The sequence below is a fragment of the Balaenoptera musculus genome, chromosome 9, assembly GCF_009873245.2.
Source record: "Balaenoptera musculus isolate JJ_BM4_2016_0621 chromosome 9, mBalMus1.pri.v3, whole genome shotgun sequence".
NCBI lineage: Eukaryota > Metazoa > Chordata > Mammalia > Artiodactyla > Balaenopteridae > Balaenoptera > Balaenoptera musculus.
The window spans coordinates 39,080,893-39,108,711 of NC_045793.1; the positions used below are offsets into that span (position 1 = coordinate 39,080,893).

General features: G+C 36.6%; 2 protein-coding genes across 5 annotated transcripts in view; one reads left to right on the forward strand and one right to left on the reverse strand.

Annotated features, from left to right (window-relative positions):
• The window catches only part of LRRN3 (leucine rich repeat neuronal 3), a 38,691-nt gene extending 15,162 nt beyond the window's left edge, over positions 1-23,529 (reverse strand). Inside the window, exon 1 of the mRNA XM_036863027.1 lies at positions 23,014-23,529. The gene's annotated coding sequence lies outside the window, so the exon portion shown is untranslated. The remainder of the gene's footprint in view (positions 1-23,013) is intronic.
• Positions 1-27,819, forward strand: part of IMMP2L (inner mitochondrial membrane peptidase subunit 2) — a 901,263-nt gene that overhangs the window by 440,652 nt on the left and 432,792 nt on the right. The window lies entirely within an intron of this gene.

The window sequence follows — 27,819 nt, forward strand, 5'->3', positions numbered from 1 at the left end:
ATTAGCAAAACATATGATATTTCTAAGCCGGAACTTGTTCTGTTTATTTATGCTTGTACTTCTTCTGTGAGAATCATTCCATGTATTGGGGAACTCTAATTTATAACATAGCATAACAGTACTTCATTCAATATTGTGTGAGAGCCAATGGAATTTGATTGCCTGATTTGCTTTTTAACTTCCTTTTTATCATTCTCTTGTTATTTAGCATTTGTATAGTCCCAAGTGTAGGTGTCTGTGGGGAAAAGCACTCATTTATGCATTATCCTTAACATTCACTCATCTTAGATTGAAGTATAATTATCTTATTTTCCAAATTAGAAAACAGAATAATGGAAAATTTGCTTTGGGTTATAATTAAACTATAGATCTCTATTTGGGTGATTAATAGTAATTTAGCAGCAGGGTATTGTGAAAGCATGCAGACCCAAAAATTAGGAGAAGACCTCATGACCTTTAGTGACTTGATTTCTAAAATGAGAGGTCCCTCCATGCTCTATAATTAAATAATTTTTGTAATAATCTTAAATAAGTTCAAAACTGTTTAAATATATTTTCTGAGCAAATATATTACTGACAGTGACAGAATTTACATAGATATTTCATGATATTTTCAGATTTTCATGATGTTTATTCACATGTTTTACACGTGTGTCAAACTGTGGCATATAGACAGGGTGGGAATTTTACTAGGATCAGAAGTAGTCTATAAAAGGATTCTTAGGACCTGTACAATTCATAGGAAATTTGGAGATTTTTTTTTTACTCGTATGTCAGGAACAATTTATATATGTGTAAAAAATAATTATTCTCTTTGCAAAATGTTCATGTACATGCACATGTGTAAGATCCATTAGTTCAGAAAATTCCCAATGTGATTGACTAAACTTATGTACTAAGGTTTCCCATTTTGTTCCAACTTTTATTCCTATCGGTAGAGTTTTGGGTAATTGACTTAGTTAGGCATTGCTTTGTATTTGAAAACTATCACATGGATAAAGAGGACAAGTCTGCCTAAATAAACTTTCCTTTTTCCCTTGATACTTTTGTTTTCTGAAAGCCTGTTCTTATTGTCTAGTTCCAGTTTATTTGGGTAGTGCAGTGGGACGATTTGTAAATGATGCCATCCTTCTGTCTTAAGAGGCATTTCCAGCCGCATTTAGAGACAGTCTCTCTAGCAAATTCCCCTGATTGTGTGACAGGAGAAATACTTATATGGTGCCTTGCAGTATGATGGCTTCGAAATGCATGTCTCAATGTAGACCTACTTTCAATTGCCCTCCATTTCAGATGAAAACATTTGGGGTAATTTTCCAGACAATTCAAACAATTTTTAAATATTTTCTTCTTCATTATAAGGCAGCCAAATGCCCTAACCTGTCTTTGAAGTCTCCATTCTTTGAGTCATCTGAAGACTGTCCATCTCCCTGGTGTAGTTAAAGGCAATATAGAGTGATTCCAGCCTGAGTTGACCAGGTACACGTATGCTGCCCAGTGCTTTCTCATCACAAGCACTGCTCTCCCTGGCATCTTACACATGGGAGGACATGATAGGCATATATACCACCGCCACCAAAAAAAAAAGAAAAGAAAAAAAGTGTGTTCCATATTGACTGTCACAAGTACAAGTAAATACTTTCATCCTGATCTCAGGAGGGTTGGTTTTTGAAGCAGAGACATGCCATAAAAGGATGACAGGAAAAAGATTTTCATCATGTTTGTGTTCTTTCATTAGCTCAGTTTGGCAGAGCAGAAAGTCTTTGTTTTGTAAAGAAGATAAGGATGCCTCTGAACAAGAGTCCAATGATGTACTGTAGATGGAGAGTGAAGAATATTTTAGTTGCAATATTATTACAGAAAACTGAAAGTTACATTTTAGAAAGGAATGTTCCTCTGACAGGAACTCAGAGTGCAGGGTCTCTGGGTAGTTCAGCTTCTGTTCTGCATATAATAAAAAAATTGGTTTTCATTGCTATTAAACAAAACAGCATGAATACCAGAGTTTTATATTTTTACTAAGAATTGTGAAAATAAAACACATTTTGAAAGGAATTGAAATAAAATGAGCTCCTGTGGTTAAATAATTTCTTCAAATGCAGTGAACAAGGGGATGAATCACAGCATCACATTTCAGGTGTGCCATGGGTCAGCACTTGTCTGCCAGTGAGTTCAGTGATGGATGATGCTTTTCTGTTACTGTAACTGAGGGAGCTGATAATACAGATAGGGTCTGTATTATTAGTTCCTGATAATGAGCGTGGAATTGCTTGTATATTTTCATTTGAAAAGCGTGTCGGATTTCCCTCATGCTCCGTGATTTCCCCCCTTATACTCTTGTCACACTGCTTAAGACAAGTGCTATCTTTGAGTCCAGGGGCTACAAGAAAGATTTTAAAATAGAACAATAATAAAAACTCATTTGAAAGCTTGAGAAAACCTTTCCAAATTACGGTTTTGAGTTTCAAAAGTAATCATCTAAACAAGGTATAGGGGGAGTCTTCACACCTGTGTGCATGTTTGTGCATCTCTCAGTAAGAAGACGCTCGCTACTGGACACGTCGTGTGCTCTTTAACACTTGTGTTGACAAATGATCATTGTGAGATGATCTGGTGGTACTTGGAGGAAGTCTGAAGGGGCAGACAGAGTTAGTTCTTGACGCACCCTAAGTCAGTGAAGCTTTATTATTTCTCATGTGTGGAAGTAAAAGGTACTACACGCAACTTAAAGCTTTGAGTTTCCTTCTTCCTGTTACTTAACTTATAGCCACTTAACTTTCCAGTAGCCTCCCAATTGCTCTTTACTTGGAGTTAATTTTGTGGGACTACCTTAAGTAAACAACTTGCGAAATTTCGTTGCCTAAAACCTCCTTGAATTCATTTAATATTATTTTTGACAGAGGGGACACAATTTGATTCATATTCTACCCGCTCATAATGGGCTTTATGATGAATTCTACTTTAATAAGTTTCCAGTAATATTCAACCACTATACCATTTAAGGATTAGGCTACATTTTGGTAATGAACATTTGGGGGATATGAGAGGCCCAAAAACGGTGACATAAAAAAAGCAGCATGTATTGCCTTTAAATGTTGAGTAGAAACGATCAAAGTTTAAGGAGGAAGTAAAAAAGACAAAATGGCCCTTTCTTTGAAAGGGAAAGTAGTACAATTTGTGATGCCTACAAATTTTAATTTTGTGTTAATAGGCAGTAGAGGCCCTTGCTAACATTACTTCTTTTACAACAGCTACCTCATGAGGAGCTTGGGCAATATGCCAACTTAAGCTTTTTTTTTTTTTTTTGAGGTTCCACCTTGGCTAGAGGACCAGTCATGGAAAGGATTCTAAAGCTTAATTGGGAGAAAGGATTCTTTCAAAACAAGGTTGTAAATTTGCATCCACTTTACACTTAAAAGCCTGGTATTCATCTAATATATGGATTAGGTGAAAAACTAGGTGACAAATCACCTGTTTGGAAGAATTTCTTAGTGATAAACTCTCTACAGAAAATTTAGGAATACATTTAAAACTATCATTTTAAGCTAAGAGAAGCAAATAGTTTTACATTATAACAGCTTCACAGGGTCAGATTTAATATGTTTTTATTTTTGATTACTGAATTTGAGTTAGGAGAAGAAACTTTCCCTTCACACAGTTGCATGATTCAAAACCTAGAATCCTTTAAATTTGATCTGGGACATTCACCAAAATTTACTACTCCCGTGTGCCCAAACAAAATTATTTTGCGAAGTAAAGTTGATTTACCATTAATATGTATTGCAGGAATATTTCACATTGTTCAGCCAAGAATTATTCAACATTAATTTCATATTATGAAGAAACTTTCTTTGAAGCTTAAGAATTTTTGTATTTAATACTTGTATTTTTCATATCATATTTACATTTTAGATGTCTTCTTCAAAGAGAACCATGTAGTAAAGTTTAGATTAAACCACTAGGGAGTTGGAGTTTAAGATCTAAATTTCAAGGAGACTAATTTTTTTTTCATGGTGTTTTAAAATTGTAATACATGACCCTGGTTAGTAAGATATATCTTTGTCACTCCTGGTGTTGTGTAGGTTTTCTTGGAAGGTATAGTTTTGTTTCAGTGAATGAAAGCTATCCTCAATGTATGAGAAGAATAATTAAACTGTGTCATAATGATGAAAGATACGGAGTTGAAAATTCTAGTTTTGTGAGTTTCTTTAATGACTGATCCGCAGCAATTATATGGAGAAACATAGATTAAAGAATATAATTTTCTCTAATGTAGACTTAATTCCAGTATCCATGGACAGATAAGGTCTTTGATGCTTTACTTTCATATTTTACTGTAGTCCTGATCCTAACATTTCTTAAAGGCCTTTGTCATTTCCATGAATTTTTTGCTATCATATAACAATAGCAACAAATAACGAAACAATGAAAGTAATAGCAGTCATAATATGCTACATTGCAAAAAAAAAAAGCTAAATTCATTTTTCATATATACCCCAGAATAATCCTGTCAGCTTGTGCTGTTATACCTGCTTAACAGTGATGAAGTGAGGCTCAGAAAAATTTAACGAGTTGGTCAAAGTCTAAGGGCTGGTAAGTGATGGCTCCCGAGCTTGATCCCAGATTCCCGATTCCATTATCGGTCATCTTTCTGTTAGGCTGTACTGCATAAAGCTTTGTGTTATAGATGCATAGGTGCTTGATTAGCCCCTTTATTAGTTGTCAATAAAGTACTTCCAGGTCTACACCAATGTCTTATTTACTTCATCAGCATACACAAGGCTGAATATTCCTTTTTTTGTAAGATAAAATTAGATGATAGTTCTTTTTAAAACTTATGAAGGAAAAGTTAATGGTTCATCACATAGTTGGCAATGAACATGTTACATTGTACTGAAATTATTTTAGGCATTTTAGACATTTGTTCTTTAATTTGGCTTTTAATTTTCCTATTTGGTGATGTTTATAGACCACCTTACCAAAAGTACTGCTTCGAGTCCCTGTTTTGTTTTCCTTATATAGCATTCAAGACCACTAGAACCTATTTATTTACTTTTTGTTTATTGCCTGTTTCCCACCACCTCCAACTAGAAAGTTAGCTTTATTAAAGAGTTCCTGTTTTGTTCATGGCTATGTCTCCAATGTCTAGCTAGAATAGTGCCTGGCTAGTTAAGAAAGTATTGAATGAATGAATGAATATCAGTTGACTTTAATTGTAAATTCCCAAAATAGCATTATAAGAAATATTTAATGTGTAAGACACTCATTTGTGACCTCGGTTTTGCTGATGAATGCTGAGTTCCTGACAATAGCTTCTATGAGTGGAATATTGAATAACATAAACTTGGCAAACTGAGAAATAAATATGTATGTGTTTATAATTTGAGCGACTAAGGAAACTGTAGCAAAAGCCACTTATAAATAGTAGCATGTATAAAAGTATAGTTAAATACAGATTGCTTAAATCTAATCATGAGAATACCTCTAATCCAATTTTCACCCTCATAATAGTATCTTGAATAAATATGTCTGGAGAGAACTAATGAAGAAAATGTTTTGTGAAAGTGAGATAGGTTTTTTTCATTTGATTTTTATAGATTATGTTTGTAGTAGTAGTATAGAGTAATGAGGGTATAAGGGATATGGATTAATTTCTTAAATTTTGTGGCATTTCTACTTGGAGAACGGAGAAAACCATGTAAATTTGGTCATAGTATGTTCTTAATATCTGGACTTGTCACAGACTTAAAAAAAATTAAAATGCTATAACAACAATTAAAAAAAGAATAATAAACATTAAGATAATTGAATGTAAGTGTTGAGAAAAGTTCTCTAGAAAACTGGTTTGGAGTGGCTGGCAGGCCTTGCTCATGGCCAGCTGATAGTGATCAAATGGGAAGTGGTCATTACATCAACAATCTGTGAAGTTTGCATCTTTAGGGAAGCCTAGATTGGAGTAAAGAATCTGTGCTGAAAAATGATACTTAAAGAAAATAGTGTGTTTCCCTAAATACTTTGGGGCATAAAAACACCCTGTTGTAAAGAAATTCATATATACCCTGTTAAGGAAAAAAGTTGATGCAAACCAAAACAATATCTGCTGTTAGTCAAGATGTGCAAAGATTGTTGGTACCAAGTTTTGGCAGAAGTACTTAGAATCCATGCAGCACATGTAAAAATGAGTAAAATTTACTTAAATGTCAGCTCTGTATACCAGATTCTGTACTATTATCAGCAGAATTGGAAGTACTCTACAGTACAACTCAGAGCTTTGAAATGGACAGCTAGTGTTACAAATAAATCTTTGGGAGTTCATTATTATCCAACAAAATTATTGCTCACTATATCTGAAATAACAAATCTATGGCTTTGACATTTAATCAGAGCATGAACACATTTATTGAATCTCATATTTGAGATTATTACTCCAGAAGCGCCCCGATTAAAGCATGTGGATTTAAAAAATTCCTTTCAGACAAAGTAAAATGCACAATGCTTGTTATACATGCAGATTCTTTTTATTCTTTGCTTCATGTTCAGTTGCCTTTTCTTTAACATGCTTATTTTGAGTTTTTAATGAACAGAAATGGCTTTAATATAAGTATACAAAGAACAAACCAAGAATTTTTTTGTGTGTAACAATGGACCTAGAAGGTTGAAGCTGCCCATGTTCCCCTGTGACTGTTCAGTTGAATGTAAACTGTTTATAATGGAATGTGAAAGGAAGTTTCTATCTGCTAAGGCTGGTATTATAACATAAGATGATTTTACATGCCTACATAATTTGAATTTTTAGGCTTTAAATAAAGACTCTCCTTAGTCTGAGTCCAAGAAGAAAGGAAGGAAGAGAAGGAGAGAAGGAAAAAAGAGGGAGAGAAGAGGGAAGGGAAAATGGGAAGGAATCTGGGTCTGTACCATGCTTTCACTTTCTAGTGAGAAACTCTAAGTATTGTCTATTCATGAGCTTCTGCAAATCACATTGCAGCTTAACTGTCTCTTCTCTGATTTAATAGAAACTTTGATTGTTTTTCTAGGATTTACATCCAGAGTAATTGTTTTTGCATTTTAATGTAGTAAGAAGTAGATTGAATAAATGCATAACATATTAGAAATGCTATTAAGCAAATGATTCTATGTGGTACTGTTGATTGAATGTTTTCCTTTTCTCTTATGAACAAAACACAGATTTCTCCAATTATTTTTAAAATGATTGTTCTCTATTGTTGCCAAAGGAAAAGTGAAAAAAGAATCTGTGTGTTCACTCCATTTAATCTTTCATGTGATTAACTGGAGCAACAGAAGACTAATATATACAGTCAGGAACTTTTGCCTCCAAGATCTGTAAGCAACACTTTTATCTGCATCTTGGATACATAGTGTTTTCACACACTGAGACTTTAGTTCCTGTTATCTTGTTATTTATATTATAAATTCCTATAATCTTTTAGCTGGCATACCTCACCAATCCTTACCCTCTTTGAGTCCCTGCCTCAAAATAGTCAGCCCTTATTAACTCAAGCCTTGGGTGGTGAGAAACCCTAGAGAGGGTTTTCATATGGCAGTAGTGGTGGTGGAAGAGGACATATCTGCTTTGTTTTATTTCTTTGCTTTTTAAGTAGGCCATTTTTCTAAAAGAGCTTTCTCAGAATCAGTGAACTTCCAGGAAGAAGAGACTTGTGTTGTTTCAAGGGCTGGTAATTGAGCTCTTTGAAGAAAAGTTGACCTTCCCAGTCAGAACAGCATCAGGAGAGTTTAAAAATTTTTCAAACTTGCCACTGAATAAGGACAACAATAACTCGAGTTTTTATTTTCAAGGCCTTAAAGGATCTACTAATTTGTGTCCATTCTTTTACGTCCCATTGGAGAAGTAAGTAGATAAAGGATGAGTATTCTTCTTGCTATTTTATTCAGAGTAGAGATGTTTATTTGCTTTCTCCACTGTGCACAGATGTTGGTAATATGATGTGTTCTAGGGTCCTGCACAGTCTCCTTGTGAACAGACTCTGATGTGCATTATTGTGAGGTTAAGAATATGCTTCCCAGAAAATTAATGATCTCCTATTTGCACCTTGCTTTTGGTTTTGGTCCAGAAAAATAAGACTGCTCTTGCTCTTGCTTTAAGCATTGAGCTCTCAGTGTATTCCTGGGAGTATCATGCATAGATTTGATACATCAACGGAGTTAAATTGGTTAAAAGAGCTGTCCATGATAAAAGTGGGGATGCTATAAAAGACAATGGCCCAATCACATTCATGTGACTCAGGCAATCTGTATCCATCTCTTTTATATTTCTGTGGATTTTTTTCTTTCCCATTTGCATAAATTGGTAGTATACATAATTTAAAAAATGCAAATGACAGAAAGCAAGCCCAGTTTTAAAACTATGAAAAAATAGTTTCTGTCATGAGATTTGTTCTCTTGGGGCGGGAGGAACAATAAAAATACATGCTGTATTTGTGTCTTAGAAGGTACTTTGAGGGTTGTTGTTATTGTTATTTTCCTCCCAGCAAGCTAAATAGCAGTTGCCACAGCAACCCATTTTTGTGATTTGCAGAATAAGGGAGCAAACCAAATGTAAATTGTCTGTCAATAAATTTCTGTTATCATAGAAGATGGTAACATATGCAGTCTTATTTGGTCAATTTATAAACTTTTGTGGTGTTTTGTTCTCATCTGTTCCTTTCCACATGCTGTCAGGAATTAGTATTCTGTTCTTTGGCTGCATAATTTCTGAGTTTCATACATGCTATCAACTGGACTAGCTAGATGTCAGAAGCACAGAAGGTTTTGTTGCAAAATGAAGGTTACTTGACATCCATTTTGTCATTTTTTCAGCATATTGACACATGGATTCCTTGGTTTATCTCATGGAAAAGAGTCAAATTAATTTTTAAAGGGCACCTTAAAAGGTACTGTGATTATTTTATTTGGAAATACATAGTTTCAGTCTACAGAGATGAGTTCACTTTTGTCTCCCTGATTCCTTTGCTGTGGAAATTGAAATTGCTCTCTACTGGGAACTTTTGGAAGTCTCTGGCCATGCTTTTGCTCTCCGTGTCCTGGGAAGTGGACCCACATTTTGGGCCCAACTCATTTCTAACAGCTATTGTACTTGCACCTTCTCTTCCTTCCTTTTATCTTTTCTCTGTTCTTGTGTATAATACTCTCCCCTTCCCTCTGCTTGCCTTTACTTTCTTCCCCATTATTCCAGAAGTCATGATCCTCTCCTCCCGAAGAGATTTTGCCCCTGCTTCCAATGGAATGAGAGCCTGGATGTGTGTGTATTTTTAAATTTGATGAGTAGTGCAGCTTACAGCTGATTAGGATACACTAATGTCTCTTCCCCTGCTGCCCATTGGCAAGTCCTCCACATTTTCTATTCCTAATAACAACCCTCCTTTCCCCTACATTTAAGAATCTTTCTTTAGCATTTGTTCCAAAAAGCCAAAGCCTGAAAAGACTAGGTGGGGGAATTCATGATGAGACATTTCTAGTATTTAGAACTATTTTCAACTACTGTTGACAACCATACTGAGTAGTTTCATGTATAATATCCTCTCCTTCCTTTTAAAACTGCTATCAGCAGCAATCAAAGTGATGGTGTTTGTTGCTACACTGACAGCATAAGGATACATGAAATATATAAACTTGGAGCTTTAGCAACAGATGTGAAAACATTTCTAGAACAAAAGATGGCATTTGGTAAATCTAAAGCAGATGACAGAAGAAATTGTTTCACTCTCCAGAATAATATTGAATTGAGACTTATAGAACTATATATTTATGGGAAAGAGGGAGTGGGAGAAAGACAATTGTATGACTACTGTCTCTCCTCTACCTGGGGTTTCATCATTTCCCCTCTACAAAACTAGCTCAAGCTGTGAAAAATGGAGGTGTGTATGTGCATGCATGAAGGGAAGAAAAGATGGAACTCTTCAACAGCAGGAGACATTTCTCCAGCAAATTTGGTTTTCAGGACGGTTGCCTGAATATAGGCCCAAACCCAGAGATATGAGTGGTGTTATGCTTGGGAAGTGAAAGTGAAATTGTAGCCTTTCCACCAAACCTGTATTACAGACATATCACTTTTTACTGTTCCCACTTTGCCCCACATTTAACCCCAGTACTTCTTTTTTTTTTTTTTTTTTTTTATTTATTTATTTATTTATTTATTTATTTATGGCTATGTTGGGTCTTCGTTTCTGTGCGAGGGCTTTCTCTAGTTGCGGCAAGTGGGGACCACTCTTCATCGCGGTGCGCGGGCCTCTCACTATCGTGGCCTCTCTTGTTGTGGAGCACAGGCTCAGCAGTTGTGGCTCACGGGCCCAGTTGCTCCGCGGCATGTGGGATCCTCCCAGACCAGGGCTTGAACCCGTGTCCCCTGCATTGGCAGGCAGATTCTCAGCCACTGCGCCACCAGGGAAGCCCACCCCCAGTACTTCTTAAGTAGCCAATGCAAATGCTTTGTTGTATTCTCTTGCTCTCCAGTACTCTTAGTGGTTTTCCTTAGAGGCAGCCTAGTGATTAAGGGATCAGACAGACTCTAGTTCTTCTTCCTCCTCTGTCACTGATTTCTCATCTATTAAATAGTGGGTGATAATAGTACCTACCTCAGAGGGATGGCATGAAAATTAAATAATGCATTAAAAGCTCTTAGTATAAAAAAAAAGAGCTCTTAATGTTAACTGAACAGGAAACAAAGTAATTACTAAATATTAATCACTATCAAATTAATAATAGTCATAATAATGGTCAAATTTATTAGAATTTGTTGTAACTTAGTTTGGAGGTGGTGATGTGAGAACAGAAGTGGAAGAGCAAAATAGAGCTACTTGAATGGCATTTGACTGATTTGCATAAAAGTTTGTAGAATTTTACTTGCCTTGTAGATTTTTTCTTTTTCTGCTTATTTCTGTGAGAATAACTCTTAAAATGCACCACAGTATTTGTCATCTCAGTTCTATGGCATGTCTTAGGAGATGAAAAATTATTGGAAACCAGGTACAAGTAAGTGTGGCTAGACTTATTTGAAATATTTATACACTGGTAAGAACTATTGACAGTTGACAGGTGTTAAGAAAAATCCAGTATTTGTGTGTGTGCAAGTGTGTAAATGTATGCCTACATGCTTGTATTAAGTTGGCCTTGAAACAGATAGAGCTATAGAGGTACAGTGGTTAACTATATAAATCTACAAAAGTGATAGCATAACTTCTTTGAGATGATGGGATAGGACAGTTGTCATTTCTTGAGATATGGTTACATTTGGGGGGAAATAAATCTTAAAGAGATAGTTAAAAGTTATTTAAACATCTTTCATTAGTACTTGCAAGAAGGATTTTTCAAATGAGAGAAAATAAAACTATCTCTGAAGTCATTTTGATAAATGGAAACTCTACACTCTAAAATAAGATCATGTTATCATCAGCAATTTAAACGTTTTAATTTAGCAACTCAGAGCTTCTAGTTCTCATTATTCTATACTATGCATTCTTTTGGGAGAAAACTTATGACAGGGTTTTTATAAAAAGCTAAAAAAATAAGTTTGAAATGAGATTTATAATTTCAAAAATCGTAATTATTTTGTATGTTATAAGGCTTCTTAGGTTCCCAGCAAAGAGGATTAGGGCAGAATGATCTCAGAGGCTTCTAAATTTGGGATGGAATATCCAAGAGGGGTAGAAATTTCCAATAGAATAGCACAAAGAACTGTATCATTCTATTTCTATTTTGGATAATTATGAAACTTGCTTTTTGTATGGTTGCCATTTTTTAATTTGTGAGTTTTCCATTTAATAATTTCTCTCTCTCTCTCTCTCTCTCTCTTATGTGACTGATTTAAAAATGAAACAAAACAACTCTTCAGCTAAAACCACTTTAGGGCACAGATTCAAAACCCAGGTCTCAAGTAATTAACATGCTTGATGCAGAGCAGCAGCAACACATTAATGTCAGTAAAATGTCAATCTAAAGAGGCATCTTGAAGAGTGACTGGATGATAGAGGGTTGGGCTTCTGCCAGACTCCAGCAGCTAGCACTTGTACAAATATGGGCCCTTCACAGGGAAGGCACTGCTGAATTTCTCTACAAGGTTGAGTTTGGGAACTTTGGGTCATAATGGTGCTTAAGAAAAGGAATGATTTGATAGGAGCACGTGGTCCAATCTTTTTGAAACTCTGCCATCACAGTCAATGTGCTCTGCAATAACTGCTGGGCAAGGATTGAATCACCTGGTTTCTGGTTCCAATTACGTATTTAAGTGGTGAGGTCACTGTGAGCAAGTGACTTAATATCTGTAAAATTTCTCTCAGTTTCACAGTTCTGTTATACCGGGTCTGACTTGTATTATTCAATGGCATTTGAAGGCAAATCAATAGGCAGTGTAGAATTCATTCATTAATGATGCCAGTGGTGGTTTCTGGGTAACCGTCAGTTGAGTTCCATGTAGAATGTGATATAGCATTTGAAAACAGGAGTTCATGAACATGCAGGAAAAAGGGTTTTGTCCATTTCTGGTAGACACTCCTCCTAAGGATACCTGATCTACCACCATATAGACATCATCTGAGAGCCAAGAATGACTATAGGTGGTGGTCCTCTTTAGACTAGGGACTATTCTTACCATAGTCTCACAGGTATATTAACTAAGAACATCCACTTAAATATCTCAGTGATATCCCTAACAGTCAAGCCCGTATCTCATTTAGCCCTACCCTGTTCCCGGTCTTCTCTTGGGAAAAATACAACACAGTATTCCTACTGTATGCATATTCTGTATAAAGCAAGTAATTGTTCATTGCTAATAAGCAATTTTTCTAAACCTAAAACAAAAATGGCAGACAATGGACAATGAAAAAAGACTTGAATCTTTAACCACTAGTTCTGAAACTTTGAAAAATAATTAGGTGTCACTCTCATAGATGGTGATTCTGTGTTAAAAATAAGCACTGTGGGGGCTTCCCTGGTGGTGCAGTGGTTGAGAATCTGCCTGCTAATGCAGGGGACACGGGTTCAAGCCCTGGTCTGGGAGGATCCCACATGCCGCGGAGCAACTAGGCCCGTGAGCCACAACTACTGAGCCTGCGCGTCTGGAGCCTGTGCTCTGCAACAAGAGAGGCCGCGATAGTGAGAGGCCCGCGCACCGCGATGAAGAGTGGCCCCCGCTTGCCACAACTAGAGAAAGCCTCCGCACAGAAACGAAGACCCAACACAGCCAAAAAAAAAAAAAAAATTAATTAAAAATAAGCACTGTGAATTCGATGTTGATCATCGTACTTACAGGTTAATAAACTTTGTTTAATGTTGAAAATGAATCAAAATGTACAAACATATATATCTATATATTACATCTAGACAATGTGTTTCACAATACTTTTGGAATATGATGCCTTGGAAAATCTTGATAGAATGGCACCTGTTAAGATGAGAAAATTTAGATAGATAGATAGACAGATAGATAAATAGATATGGCTCTATTTGTTGTATTATACATCAGCAAATAGATGTTATACATCATTTCTTACCAATACCTCAAGATTCTTTTCATTGATTTTGGATGTATCCGTGGTCATTGATTAAATAACCATGTTGGGGCATGTCTAAATGAATGACTAAAAGATAAATTATTTTAGACTATCTTTCCTTTCAAAGATTCATAGAAGTCTCTATCAAGTAAAGTACAGAGTAGCACATTGATTTATAATTAAACATAGTTATCTCAAAAGGAAAACCTCATGCTTAAATGAAATTAAGAACTGAATATACTACGACTTTCAGTGTTGTGTGGGAAGGATGGGGTCAGGATGTGGTGGTCGAGGAGGAGTTACTATTCTAGATATAAAAAAATTCTTTATGGAGCAGATTTGAGCTTATAAGTGCTTGTCATCTTTCCTAGGTGTACACAATATAGAAAAATATAAAGAAGTTTCAAATATTTCCTTAATCTGGTGAGCTACATTCAGTGGGGAAGGATAGGTTTAAAACATTGTTCTACATGTTCAATTTGCAAGGTATTTATGGCCTGGAAAACGTTCCTCATTTTATTCCTGATATCCATTCCCTAAGAAATAGTAAAGATCTTAGATGTTCACAAGTCCTTTTGGAATTCAACTATGATCATATTTTTTTTTTCATTACACTTCTGAAATTACACAGATTAATGGCAATATTCAAGTAGAAAATCCACAAATAATACTTTTCTTTTAGATTAGTTGTATTATATTAAGTGTTCATTATATTATTCATGAAATACTAATCAGGTTGCCCCATGTGGTAAAACTGAAGTTTGATTAATTATTATATAAGCTTTCTGAACTTTGCTGAGAAACTTACAACTATAGAAAGAGGCTGTTGTTGGATGCGTCTGTATGAAAAGTAAAATGCTTCCCAAAGGAGAAATATATTATGCTTATTCTAATATATATATATGACATGGGAGGCAGATAGCATGATTTTAATAGCATGGGCTTTGGAGTCAGACATTCAGGGTTCAAATCCAGACCCTGATACAATGGGAAGCTGGGCACATGCTTCCCCATCCTGAGACTCTGCTCCCTCCCAGAGCTGTGACGTCAGGTGGGATGAGGCGCGTAAAAAGCCTAACCAGGGTCCAGGTTGTGGTACATGTTGAATAACTGTTGTCCAGCATCCCCCTTTTCTCCTCCTCCTCCTCACTGTTATGTATGAATGTAAGAAAGAGCAGGAATAAAACACTCAAAAAGTTTAATTTAAAATTCTAAAAGTCTTTCTTTATTTCGTACCTGCTTTGAGTTAGGTTATTCATGATGCACAGATATTTTAACCTTTTATCACCTTCAGCTTGAATTCATTTTTCAGTTGCCTAATTATAATGGTTAAAAAAAAAAAAAACTTCATTCTGATAAGAAAAGACATCTGAGCATGAGCTCTCTAAACCCTATTCCTATCATTGGAAGAATCCTCAGGATTCATTTTGGCCTTAATTTCACATTCAGCTTTTTCTATGTAGGGCAGTCAGATTGAAGGACTCCCCTGATAGCTCTTTGAGGAGGTCACTCAGCGAGAAGTGCTGAAGTTTTGCAAGCAGCTGGGATAGAACAGTTCTGCTGAAGTTTTAGGTTTGCTTCAGCATGCTCCTTTTGAAAAATGGATTATGGCTTTCATCAGTTATCTTTACAGAGCTGGAAGCTTATTGATAATGAGGAGGATTGATGCATTTCATTGACAATTGATAATCATACTAGCAGTGAAATAGTATTCAGATTGTTTTCACCTTCCTTGTTTAAAGGAGATTGCATGAGGAAAGGAAGGATCCACAGATTGGAGTTGGACCCAGGAAGGATTGTTATAAATAATGAAAATTGAGACCTGTGGGCTAAGCTTTGCGTTTCTCCTTTGTGTCAGTTATTGCGCCGAGCGACCTCGGTTAAAGAAACATGTTGAATTCTACTTAACGGAAAAATGGTGAAGGAAGAAGTCTGTAAGCCTACAAGCCACCAGTCAAAGGTTGGCCTGTGAACTGCAGAAATCATTTTAGTTAATCAAATGGATAGTGATACTCAAGTACAACTAAGTAAATCATCACTTTTTTCTCAGAAACCAAAAAAAGAAGAAAATATGAATGAATCCTGCCAAGAGATAATATCCTAGTATGAGAAGAACGCATGCTATGAAATGCTAAGTGGGGTGATTGTATTTGGATAGAGAATCTGACTCCTGGAAGGCAGTATAGACTAGTTATATTTAGGTAATACCAACAGGGAAGCAGTGTTGCCTGGTGTACAAAGGCATGATATTTAGAGCCAAACTGACCTGGTTCCTTTATTCAGTTCTGCCTTTAATTAGGTGAGGCAAGTTGCTTTTCTTCACTAAGCCTTATTTCTCTCATTTGTAAAATGGGATTAATAATAATTACTATTAAAACAATAATAATAAAAAACTTGCTTCATATGATTATTATGAGGGTTAAATGAGAAAATTCACGTGAAATGTTCAGCAGTGTTGGGCACGGAAAAATGCCTGTATTTAGTAAATGAGATCTGCTAATTCTGTGGTCATTCCCTTAGCCAATAAGGGATTGTCAAAGAGACATAATGCGATTTGAACTCATTAGGTCTCTGCTAACAGTATTTTATGTCATAAAACATGTAATTCTTCATTTCTTTGACCATTTTGTCCAACAGCAGCAGAGTGTGACACAGTTTATAGTTTAAATGAAAAATGAGACTTTGATATTTATAGGAATTTGCTTGCTTGTTAAAAGTAAAGTAACTGATTAAGGAAATGGTACTTTGGCAAATGCCTCATTGATTTTAAAAAGTTAGCTGAACATCACCTTATGACACTCTTTGAGCCGCTGTAGTGTTTGTGTAAAAAATGCGTGGGTGATAGACTACAGTAAGAGGAACAAATATAAATTGTATGTTTGGTAAGTGAATCAGTTCAGCTATTCACACAAAGAATTGACTTGTTGGATGAATACAATCTAAGCTCTATCTTATAATGGCATTTTACTTGTTTTTCATTCAAGAATTATTAGGAAAAGAGCTTCCAAGTTTTCTAAATGCTTAGAATATATTTCTTTTGCATATATGGTTGTAGCATTGTTTTTCTCATTCCATTCTACTGCACTTTCTCTTCAGTGATACAGCATTGCAACCTACACTCAGGCCCATTTTCACCCACTCCATTGTTTTACTCTCAATGCCTTAAACATGTGCAGTGTAAGGACATTAACCCCTTGGTCTTTGTAGAAATCAAAATACGATCTGTCTAGATGTATATTGAAATTACCTCCTGCAACTATTTGAAATTTCAGAAAAGTCCATTGTGGTCCCATATACTCTGTAGAATATATTCAGTATTTGGTGTTTCTGAGTGACTGATTTTTTGATGACAATAGAATTAAACATGGAGCCCAGAGACATTGTTAGCAAACAATGATAAGACCAATATGTCTTGGGAATATGAATATAGCAGTGAGAAAACTATTCTAATGACATAAAGGCCAATATGAATTGTACCTCTGAAAATACATGTCTGCTGTTAGCATTTTTTTGAGTTTTTAGTTTTTCGTAACAAAAGTAAATTTCTGACAATGTAATTTAAATGCCCTGACCTTTCAGTGTTACGAGACTGTAAGATATTATGGAGCAAATTTTACCAGTGGAATGAATCTACTAGAATATTTGCCCTTGTTCCTTTGTAGTCATTTTATTAATTTAATTTCCTAATTTTAGAGAGCGTTTGTAATAAAGTGCATTCAGTCCTCTCTACCACAATGCAAATGAGGCCTCTCTAAGTATTTTCTGTAATGAAAATATTCAGTATTACTCATGTCATTGGCAGGTGTTGCAAGTCCTGAGACTTGCTGAAGGCCATTGCTTGGCCATGGCCCGTTAGCAGGCTCAGTTCCAGGGGCATACGTTCTCCCCTTCCTGGAGTCACTGCTTTGTACAAGTCAGGAAACACTGCCTCCTTTCTCACTCCTCAGGGAATTAAATCCCAGGGGTTTCAGGCCTCTGGAAATAGAAAATATTGCTTGTTGATGCTAAGCCTTTCAGTGGGTCACTGGGGAGTCCATGGGCCTTTTCAATGCAGACATGGAAAAAAGTGGTGATGTTTACACCCCTTCTTAAACACAGTAGCTGATTATCTGTAGAATGCTTCACCTTCTGCAAGTAAAGCTTTACATGATAACCTTTAGAACATGTGTTTCAGGGATTTTCATTTATTCCAAGGATGACATTACTTTTGAAAGATAAAATCTCCGTTAGAAAGGGCCCTCAGAATAATCTGAATAAATTTACTGGCATTTTGAGGTCTTTGTGTGCCATTTTCTCTCCAAGATTAACTAGAAAGGAGATGCCAAAGAAGCTGCTTTTCTAGTCAACTTTATCCATTGGTGGTGCTTCAAATGACTTTGAGGACTTTGCTCTTAATTTTCCAACAACCTGGAACATGCCTGAATAATTTACTCATCACATTTTATCCAATTTTTGAGACCTTTGCCAAGTATCTGTTTATCAGAGTGCTAATGCTGTCAGACAAACATATGGATGAATAGGTAGAAGACATGAATCTTTTTCTCCAAGAATAGATGTTGGTTGTGTGTGTGTGTTTTTTTTTTTTTCAATTTAACTTGGGCATATTATTAGCTGTGATGTAAATTAAGAAGTACAGATTTTTAATTGCAGAAATCTATCCACATATAGTGTGGTATGGTACAAAGGGCATAAAACTTGGAAGGGTTAGGCTAGAGTGGGATTTCAGGGAAAAGGGAACGAATATTTACTAATGGGCTCACAGAGTGCCAGGTACTATGATCATTGCTGTACCATCTTTGGAGTGAGGCTACCCAGCTCCTCCACATGTTAGCTCCCTGACTGTCACAAGTCTCTAACCTCACAGAACTTAATTCTCCAATCTTAAGAGAGGTGATCATCATTACTCCCTCAGCAGGTTGTTGGGAGGAGCAAATGTCATTTACTCTGTACACAGTATAGCTCTTAAACAAATAGTCACAATTGCTGTGTTATTTTTTTGTATCCTCCTTTACTTCCTCAAAGTTTTTGGGTCCGTTCATTGCTATTATCTTAGCGAAATGTGGAGAGCACATTTAGAAACAGAGAAATTTGCCAAAAAGAAAAAAATAGGGCTGTGAAATTAAGGAGGTATGTCACTGTCTACAAAGGCTCTCACTTTTAACTTTGGAAATGAAAACGTAAGGCAGAATGGGGGAGATGGAGAGAGGAAAGTAGGGATTGCTATTCTGAGAATTTCCTCTGTGAGGTGTAGAAGCAAAGCCTGAGAATGGACACTGCATATAAAGAGGACACATGTAAGTGCCTTAAAATATTACTGGTAAACTCAGTAAAAAAGGATTGGAGAGTCTCTTCAGAATTCCTGGGAAAACTTACAGTGGCTGATCAATAGCTGAATTTCTATAGGTGAAGGAGAGCAGTGTTATTATTAAGATGTTTTAAAAACAGGGCAAATCTCTAATTTTTATGACTTATTACAGAATATAGTAGACTACATCCCAAAGACAAATATTTGGTTGTGAGGTACTTAACAAATCATATGGCTTCTATTGTTGAATGTCTGCTTTTACTTTTAGAGTACTTGATTATCTGGATAAACACCTCCTTAAGTTTTTTTTTTTTTTTTTTTGCATATATCTATGAGTCTTTTCTTTTACTTTTTAAAGAGTATTATCTTTGGAAGAGTGAGTAGGCAGACCTTTAACAGGCTGCTGGAGGGAGCACTGTGAGGGGTTCTACCCTAGGCCTCCAAAAAAGAGCTGAGTGATTTGGGGTAAAGATGTTAAACCCTTTGGGCCTCAGTTTCTTCCCCAGTAAAACGAGCACATTAGACCATTTACCAAAGGTCCCATTCAATCCTAAAATTCTACTATTATACGAAAATCTCTTCCCCTTCTTCATTTCCCCACGCTGAGGTTGTGTAATGTGCTTTTATGAATGGCACCTTAAAAAATAGCCCTCCTTCATCACAACCTAAAGATAAATTAACATAGTAGCAAACAGTTATATACAAATATGACAATTATGCAAATACAGTAGATGGCCCGGCGGGCACTGCATTTCTTCACAAAATTTGAGATGAACATTTTGTCATCTCTGCTCCCCTTGACTTAATGACTTCTAAATAGCGCCAACTGAGATCTATTTCTACCCCTCCCATCAGGTTAAAGAAACATTTATATTTCTCCCTGTTACTTTTTCTATCCTCTGGCACCACCTGCTTTCTTTATATGAAGTTTGATTTCCTTTTACTTTGTGGCCGAGGGAATGATTGCTGTCATGTACTACTTGCTAGGTGTCAAACCAGACGTCACTTCATCAGAAGAGAGCCAGGGAGGCATGCACTGCACAGTGTGCAGGACCTGTGTTCAGTTGCTACGCTGGGAAGCTTTCCTAAGTGCTGCTCTCGCAGCCAACATAAAAGAGCTTTACCTTTGGCAGCCCTGACGAGATATACTGATCTGTTGCCTCATGTTTACCTGCTTTATTTAGTTGCATGGGACCGAGGAGGGATACATAAGTGATTAAACCCTCAGAAGCAGGTCTCCATGGAACATTTTAAGTGGCTGCAGATGTGTCCAGTGTTTCTCCAGATTGGCTGGAGCTACATTATTTTAAATCATTCTTTGGGGGCATCCTCACTGAGGCTAGAAGTAGGGACTCATTTTTTAGCATGCTATTAGCTTCCTTTTCAACGATCTCCTTCAGATTCCCCAACAGATATCTCATCTATGACCATCTTCAGGGGCTGCTAATTAAGTAATACTATTTAACTTACATAAGTGTTATTTTTTAACTCAGATTACAAACCTTTCTCATCAACATAATTATTTTGTAATAAATATCGCAATGTCATTTTACATAGGCATTTTGCACCAGAAAAAATTCAGAGTTGGGGGAAGAAAGTAAAACATCGAACCCATCTGTGGCCAAAAAAAAAAAAAAAAAGAGTAGGTGTAAAAAAGATCAAAAATAATAAAATACAGTTAGTGAATTATAAGTTGATTACTGTTTTCATAGGTCCATAAATTGCTGGGCTAGAAAGCTGATACAACTGTTTTTTAAGCTATTAACAGCAGCAACAATAACCAAAGAAAAAAATTCCACCTACTAATCAGCATTCTAACTCAGCATGTTGCCTGTGAAAAGCAACACTGAAAACATGGTTCTTTGAAGCTTGTCTTGCCAGAAAGCTATTATTTCTGGTATAGCTACATGATTGGGGGAGACTGTGGTTAAGTCTTGCAGGCATGCTTGTATGTCCATCATCTGGCATTGGTAGATGCTCATCAGATCACCAAACTCCCTGGCACACACTGAGTGACAACCCCGGGGTTCTGGAGTGATTGTATTTCTCAGACTCAAGTGGGCACACTATTGATCTCTGTAATCCACAAAATATGTATGTGAGCTTTACCAAGGTTAAAGAGTGAATCCACTGTTCTTAGATGTCATTGATTGCAATTTTAAAATAGGTTGGGTAGGATTTAAGAATGTGTGTGTTTGGTATGGAAAGTTTCCCCAGAAAAGGTCTAGGAAAAACTGAAATCAATACTGCAATGCTACATTATACAGGAGTTTGAAATCCGGAGGTTGAATATCTGCTTCAAGCTTTTTCTCTTGGCTAGGAACTTAGGAGGTACCTCAAAAATATCAGATCTGTTCTGTGGCAGAAGGCACACTTCTAATGCATAGCAGAAAAGCAAATATACCTTTTCCTCTTTGTAATGAATCATTTTGTTTTCCTATAGATCGCGTGTGGCGTTTGAGGCAGAGTGAGCAAACTTGCCAATATTTTGAGCTAATGCTTCAGCACCTTTCATTTTTCACTCTGGGCAGGAAACCTCTTCTTAAACTTATTCATTTTACAGAGGGAAAATCGAAGCCCACGGAATATTGTCAGAGCTGCTTTTTTGTCATCATTTACAAAGGTCCCTGGAATTAATTGACTTCTTACCTTACATACTGTAAAGTGACTCATTTTTTGACACATGTATGGGAAAGTGGCAGGATCTAAGTGGCTGGTTATTGTCTCTTGGTTTTGGCTCATATTATAAACTAGAAAACGAATAAAAACTCTGAAATTACGGTTGTAGAAAAAAAATAACGTGCAGTTCAAAAGAAGCAGTCTCCATTAACTATTTGGTTAGTTGACCTAAAGGAAAGGAGGAGGGAGCTGCAGAAGATGAAATGTAAATACTTGGTTTGCTTTAATATCTTTACAGGATCCGTTAAAGGGGGTAGTGAATGTTTCCATAACATCCTCAATTGACATTGTCTGTTTGAAAGCATATTCTAAGTAGCTGGCTTCCTTTCACACGACTGGAAGTATAAATTAACCCACACTGTATACCATGAATCATCGCTGCATAGATGCTCATAGTTTACTGAGAGTAATTCTGTCTCAAAGGCATTGCTCCTGAAGCTAAAGAGGAGGAATACAGGGTATAAGCAGTATTTATAGTGCCAGGGCACGCTGTTTTCTAGATAGATATTTTGAATCCTTACTTCTTTTTTTTTTTTTTTTTCACATTGTCCCCTTTTCACTAAATGAGGAAGCTTCAACTCATTCTCATAGCCTTGCTTTCACGAAAATTAAAAGCACGGAAACAAGGACATATTGTTAAAAATGAATAAATTAGAGGCGAATGAAGCCTTCTAGCTCAGTAACAGCAAAGGGAATATAGCCGTTGGTTTGAACAAACAATCTTCTTAAATAGGAAATGTACTTTAAAGCCATCCTGCTGTGATCCTGTTAATTACCAAAAAAGATTAGAACTCTTCTGGTTCATGGGATCCTTTTACCTAGAGTTGCAGCTGCATAAGCAATCAGACATTTGCACTGTCCCTTCAGACCAGCGAGGGGATGTTATTAAAGGGAAGTCATTTACCCCAATCCATAAGATGTAGCCTGGCAGAAATTCAGTAACTGTTTGTGATATGCTCATTCTGCCACTCTGCTTAGTGGTGTTGGCTCTTGACATACAGCAGCATTTGTGTTAAATCTCCAACCACTAGGTGAAAGGGAGAAAAATGCCCCATTTGGGGGGTTGGTTTCAAAACACAGAATGATGTGTGATCTGCTTTTCATTACAAGTACTGTGAAGAGAAAGCAAAATTCCCTCGCCCCCTCTCCCTCTCCTTTTCTCCTCTGGTCTTCTCTCCCACTGTCCCCTTATCTTCTCTGTCCCTCCTTTCTCTCCTCCTCCCCCCCACCCCAGCACTGCATTTTCTCTCCCACTCACATCCTCTGATGGGCGTTCAAGCTAGTAAAATTCATGTTGGAGAATCCCACAAACACAGCTAGGCATACACAGAGCCAGAGGGCTTTTGCATTTGAATTTCCTCTCAAAAATGAAATGGAAAGAAAACTGCTCTCAGAATTCAGACAGGAAGAGAACGTCAGAGGAGAATTTAGGTGTAAAAAAAAAAAAAAGAGCATCAACTAAACAAGAAATAGAGCATATTTATATAGAAATGCATATTTCAAACTTACCCTGTAAAAGCGGTTTCTGTGCTACACCACCTTCTGTGTCCCTGCGTGCTGGATTCCTCAGCTCCTTAGTTGCTATAATCACATGGTTGTGTTCTTGCCCGGGTGTAAATAGGTGCATACGTGTGTGTACTAAAGTATACACAAACGTGTACTATAGATATGCACACATGCAAGCAATCTTATCTCTGTATTCTGAAATGTAAACGAAGGCGGGAGGCTGCAGCTGGGATTCCTTCTTTTCCCTGGAACTCTTTCTCTCAGTCGGCAGGCTGAAGCCCTCAATCCAGTGAAGAGAGACCCTGGGAGCTGGCTTTATTTCTCCTCGTTTCCATGGTGGTTAGTGGTGCATCGTTCGCCCGATCGGTTGTCACACTGACATGGTGCTGCTGCCTGCTCAGCGGTCATTAATAACTGAACACCTTCCACTCCCCAGAGAGGAGCCAATCGCTTCGGACTGCCAAGATGTAGCGCTCGCAGCTGCTCCCGTCTGGTTGGCTGAAACAACCTGTCTGTTCTGTGACACTGCTACTTAGGATACAAATAAGTGAAACAGCCTTGCTTATTTTCCTAGGTATCATTCCCTTCCTTCTCTCCTTCTTTCCTCCCTTTTTTCCTCCCTTCCTTCCCTCCCTCCTTCCCTCCCTCCCCCCCCCCCCCGCGCTTCTTCTTTCCGTTTTTTGCTTCCTTCCTTCCTTTTTTTTGAGGGGGAGGAATTTTTGACAAGTTTTCCCATTTTTGGATTCTCAGTCATTCAGAGAAACTGTGTTTTCTCTCTGGAAATAGCAGGACACATTACTAATAAGGATTTCCCAAATATTAAAAGCACCTGAGAGGGATGCAGAGCTTCTGACTCCTTCTCTGTGAAGTTCACCAAGGGCTGTATTATTTAAGAAGAGCGGCTTAAAACTGTTTGAGTGGCATTTGGTTTTCTGTAGGTCCTACTTAATTTAGCATATGTGCTTGTTGTTCAATAACACTTTTTTTGTTTGTTTTTAAAGCAATGGCATTTCTGACCTGGACTGACCAGTTTTTAAAAATTAAGCATATATTTGCTTCTCTATAATTCACAACATTGGCATATTAAGAGGGTATTTTAAAAAATATATTTTTCTGGTTAACAGTCACTCACTTCTCCTTATGTGATGAAATTAATTTGCCAGCCACATATGAATGGGTACGTGTGTCAGGGTGTTAGTAGGTATCTGTGTGTGTGTGTTAGGGTGCATGCTTTACTAACTCTGGGGAAGAACTTCACCTGCAATAAAATTAAACCCTCAAGAAAATGATTTCTCTTTGTTCTTAAGACCTATTAACTCAGAATTTATATTTACCAGGAAAATATACTATATACACCACATGTAAAACACCCACTGAATTATCAGAGATTTGAAAAGAAACACAGAAAAGCATAGTGATGTATGTTTCTGCAAGGACACCTGTGAGTAAATAGGCAGCAATTTAAAAAAATGCATGTTTTACAACCTTAGTTAGCATCCTAGAGAAACATCTTGTTGAAAAGGACGCAACATGAGGATTAATTTATCAACAGGTCAAAAACAGGTTGGATTCATGACTCCAGCCCTGGTTTTGAGAGACTACCCTCTAGTGGAGTAAAAAGAAATGGCGTTTTCATGTTACTGGATTTACTTGGGGAGGGGAAAAAAACATTCACATCTAATTACTCCTTAAGTATTTATTGAAATGATATAGACCAAGAGTTTACATTTATTATAATCATAATACCAGTTTTGTTTCTAACTACTAAATGTTTTCTCTCTGTGGTTTTCTTTAAAATGTTCCCAAATGCTTTATTTTTTTCTTTTATAAAACCTTATTCAAATGGTTCTTAACCTTTTGAATAAAAAGAAGTTCAAGGCATAAGTAGTTTCTTGTTTAACCTAGTAACACTTGTTTCAGAATGCTACCGTAAGAGTTTCTTCTTTACTAGACACTCTAGCGCTCACGCCGTAAATGTTAGGCACCTACGGTCCAGTGTCGGGGACATTGTGATGCACTGTGTCGACATTTACTTTAATGTACTTGTGATAATAGTAACTCCCCCAATCTTACTCTCTCCAGCGCCAATTTCTTGCCTATTCCAAATAATTTCACCACTGGCAGATTTTTATCTCCACATATGGACGAATTATATTAAAATTGTGATAACTACGTGAAAAAGGAATTTTAGTTTTATACCATTGGTTCCTTAAGCATTTCATTGTGGTTGATTGGTGTGGACTGTATAATTGACAAATCCAGTTATCAAACCAATTATAATGGACTCCCATAATGAAAGGAAGTGGTGATAATCAAACAGATGTTTAAACTACTTTCTTGGTTTATAAATGAAACCAACAGTCATAACTAATATTATAAATTTCAGTCTCTTTCAGAAATCAAATAAAAATCTAAGTTTTAATTCAGTGAGAGTGGAATATTTGAAATGCTACCTTATGCTCTATCATAGGAAGTTGTTTTAACTTCCTGTGATTACCTTTTTCTGGCATATGGGAGATGAGATAGCTTTTCTTGCAATTGTCCTTTTGGTGTAGGCACATGATAAATTCAAAAGATTTCATACTCATTTTTATAAATTTAATATCATGGAACATTAGAAATGAGATTTCAGTGTGAGAGAGAAAATAACTCTGGCTTTGGATAAAAAGAGTGAGGGTTTTGTTCTTTGGCTGTAGTTTCCTTTTGATACAAGAGCACCAGCAGCTGAGTAGAAGCAGTATATGTTTCAGGTGATTTTTTACTTTTGCATCAGGTCAACCATTTGTTAGTAATGAAAGGTAGCCCTCCAAAAAGATATGTTAAAAACTTATTATCATATCTATAAAGTACCATGTGAAGACATTAAATTGTGACAGGGTGAGGATTTTGGGGCTTTTGAATTAGTACAATTGTGAATGGTCATCAAATGAGAAACAAAGTCATAAAACTCTAATGCCCTGAGTCCTAAAATCTCAAGAAACGTGATATGTGCACACAGCTGGTCAGAGAGAGCAAGACTAGAACCCCACAGGTCTTCCAAGATTTTTCCGCTATATCACCCTCTTATGATTGATAGGTCTCTGCTTTTTCTTCTTTTCCTCCTTCCCAAGTTTTTTTTTTTTTTCTTTAGAATCCATTGCAAATACAGTATATTACATGGATGTGCATGTCAGCTGCCTCGTAATAAATATCTGCAGGGTTTCCTGAATGAGTACTCAGTTCTAATGAAAATGTATTGAAATGATTTTTAAACATAAATGAGTAATTACAGCCCTTAAATTATGTTGAAAGAGTTCTGCCTGGATCATCAAATAAGAAAATATAGGGATGCAATAAATACATATTTGTTGATTTAATGGTTGAAGTTAAGCTACTCATTTGTGAAGGTTTATTGCTGTTTCGTGGAATCCTAGGCAGTGTTTGCCTGTGTGCTTTTGTTAGAGAAGTAGTCTGGGTAGTGGGTCAGAGTGCAGGTTCTGGGGACAGACAACCTGGGTTTGAACGCTTACCTTGCCGTTTTCTACCTTTGTGACCCTCAGCAAGAACTTAACATCTCTGCATCTCAGTTTCCTCCTAGGATTGTTTTGAGGATTAAAGTAGTTAATATATTTAAAAGCTTAGAAAAGTACCTGGAACATAGTAAGCTTGAATGAATGTTTGACATCACCATTATTTTCATTATTATCATTGTCATTGTCATCATATCATCATTTGTTCCAACTATCCCCTTTGTTTGGGGTGCCTTTTCTACCTTCCATTCTAAGTCCCTGCCTCTCACTTTGTCTACCTACTCTGAAATAAGTTAGTTCAGTTCACATGCTGCTTCCCCTGTGGAATCTTCTCTGATCCTCTAACAAGATATGAGCTCTCATCTGACCCACGCTAGCATTCTTTATCCCTGCTATCACTTATCACTTTTTTTAATATATTACAACTGTTTCTGTAGTTTGACCCTTTTTAATCTCTAAGATTCTCCTGGATGGGGGAGGGGGGCGTCTGTATCTTAATCATCTTTAACATCTGTAGCATGTAAAAACATGGAGAAAAAAACATTTGTTGCATACTGTTTGTTTTAAAAATTATTTGATCTTCACAGCATCTTAATAAGATAGATATTTTTATCCCCATTTGACAATGTAGAAACATTGGCTCAGAGAAGTTAAGTTACTTGCCCAGTGTCCCAAAACTATTAAATAATGGAGCTAAAAATTGAACTCGGTTTGGTCTGCCTACAGAGCCAAGGCTCTTTTTACTGCACAGGGCACTCAGTATTCATTTGGAAAATAAGCGAATGCTTGATTGATGACTGAGTCAACCAATTAAATGTAGTCAGCACCAAGGGATGCTAAAAATAAAAATACTATTTTAAAAAAGGAATAAATTTTATGCACTCGACAGTGGATCTTTTTATATAGTTACTGTTGGTTCAGTGTTAATGACAGAATTTTTATTGCTGGCACCATTTGGGAAATAGAGCTCTGAAGAGATGCAGTGCCTGGTTGGAAAGATGAACTGACATGTTAAATACATGTGAATGGCCACTGATGAAGAGGGGCTGACACTGAGCTGAGAAGGTCTTCAGTGGCACTGTCCTTCCTCGTCTGATTCTGATAGCAGATTTGCTCTTAAGTTAGAAACAGGATGTAAAGTGAGGAACCTTGGCTGTTTGTTAGAATGTTGAACTAAAGCAAGTTGGAGTAGAGTTCTCATTTTCTTTTTCAAGGGAGTTTTGAAAAGTAGAATTGGAAAAAAAAATGAGATCCTTATTTAACCGTAGGTCTTGTTTTTTAATACAGGATACGACTCCAG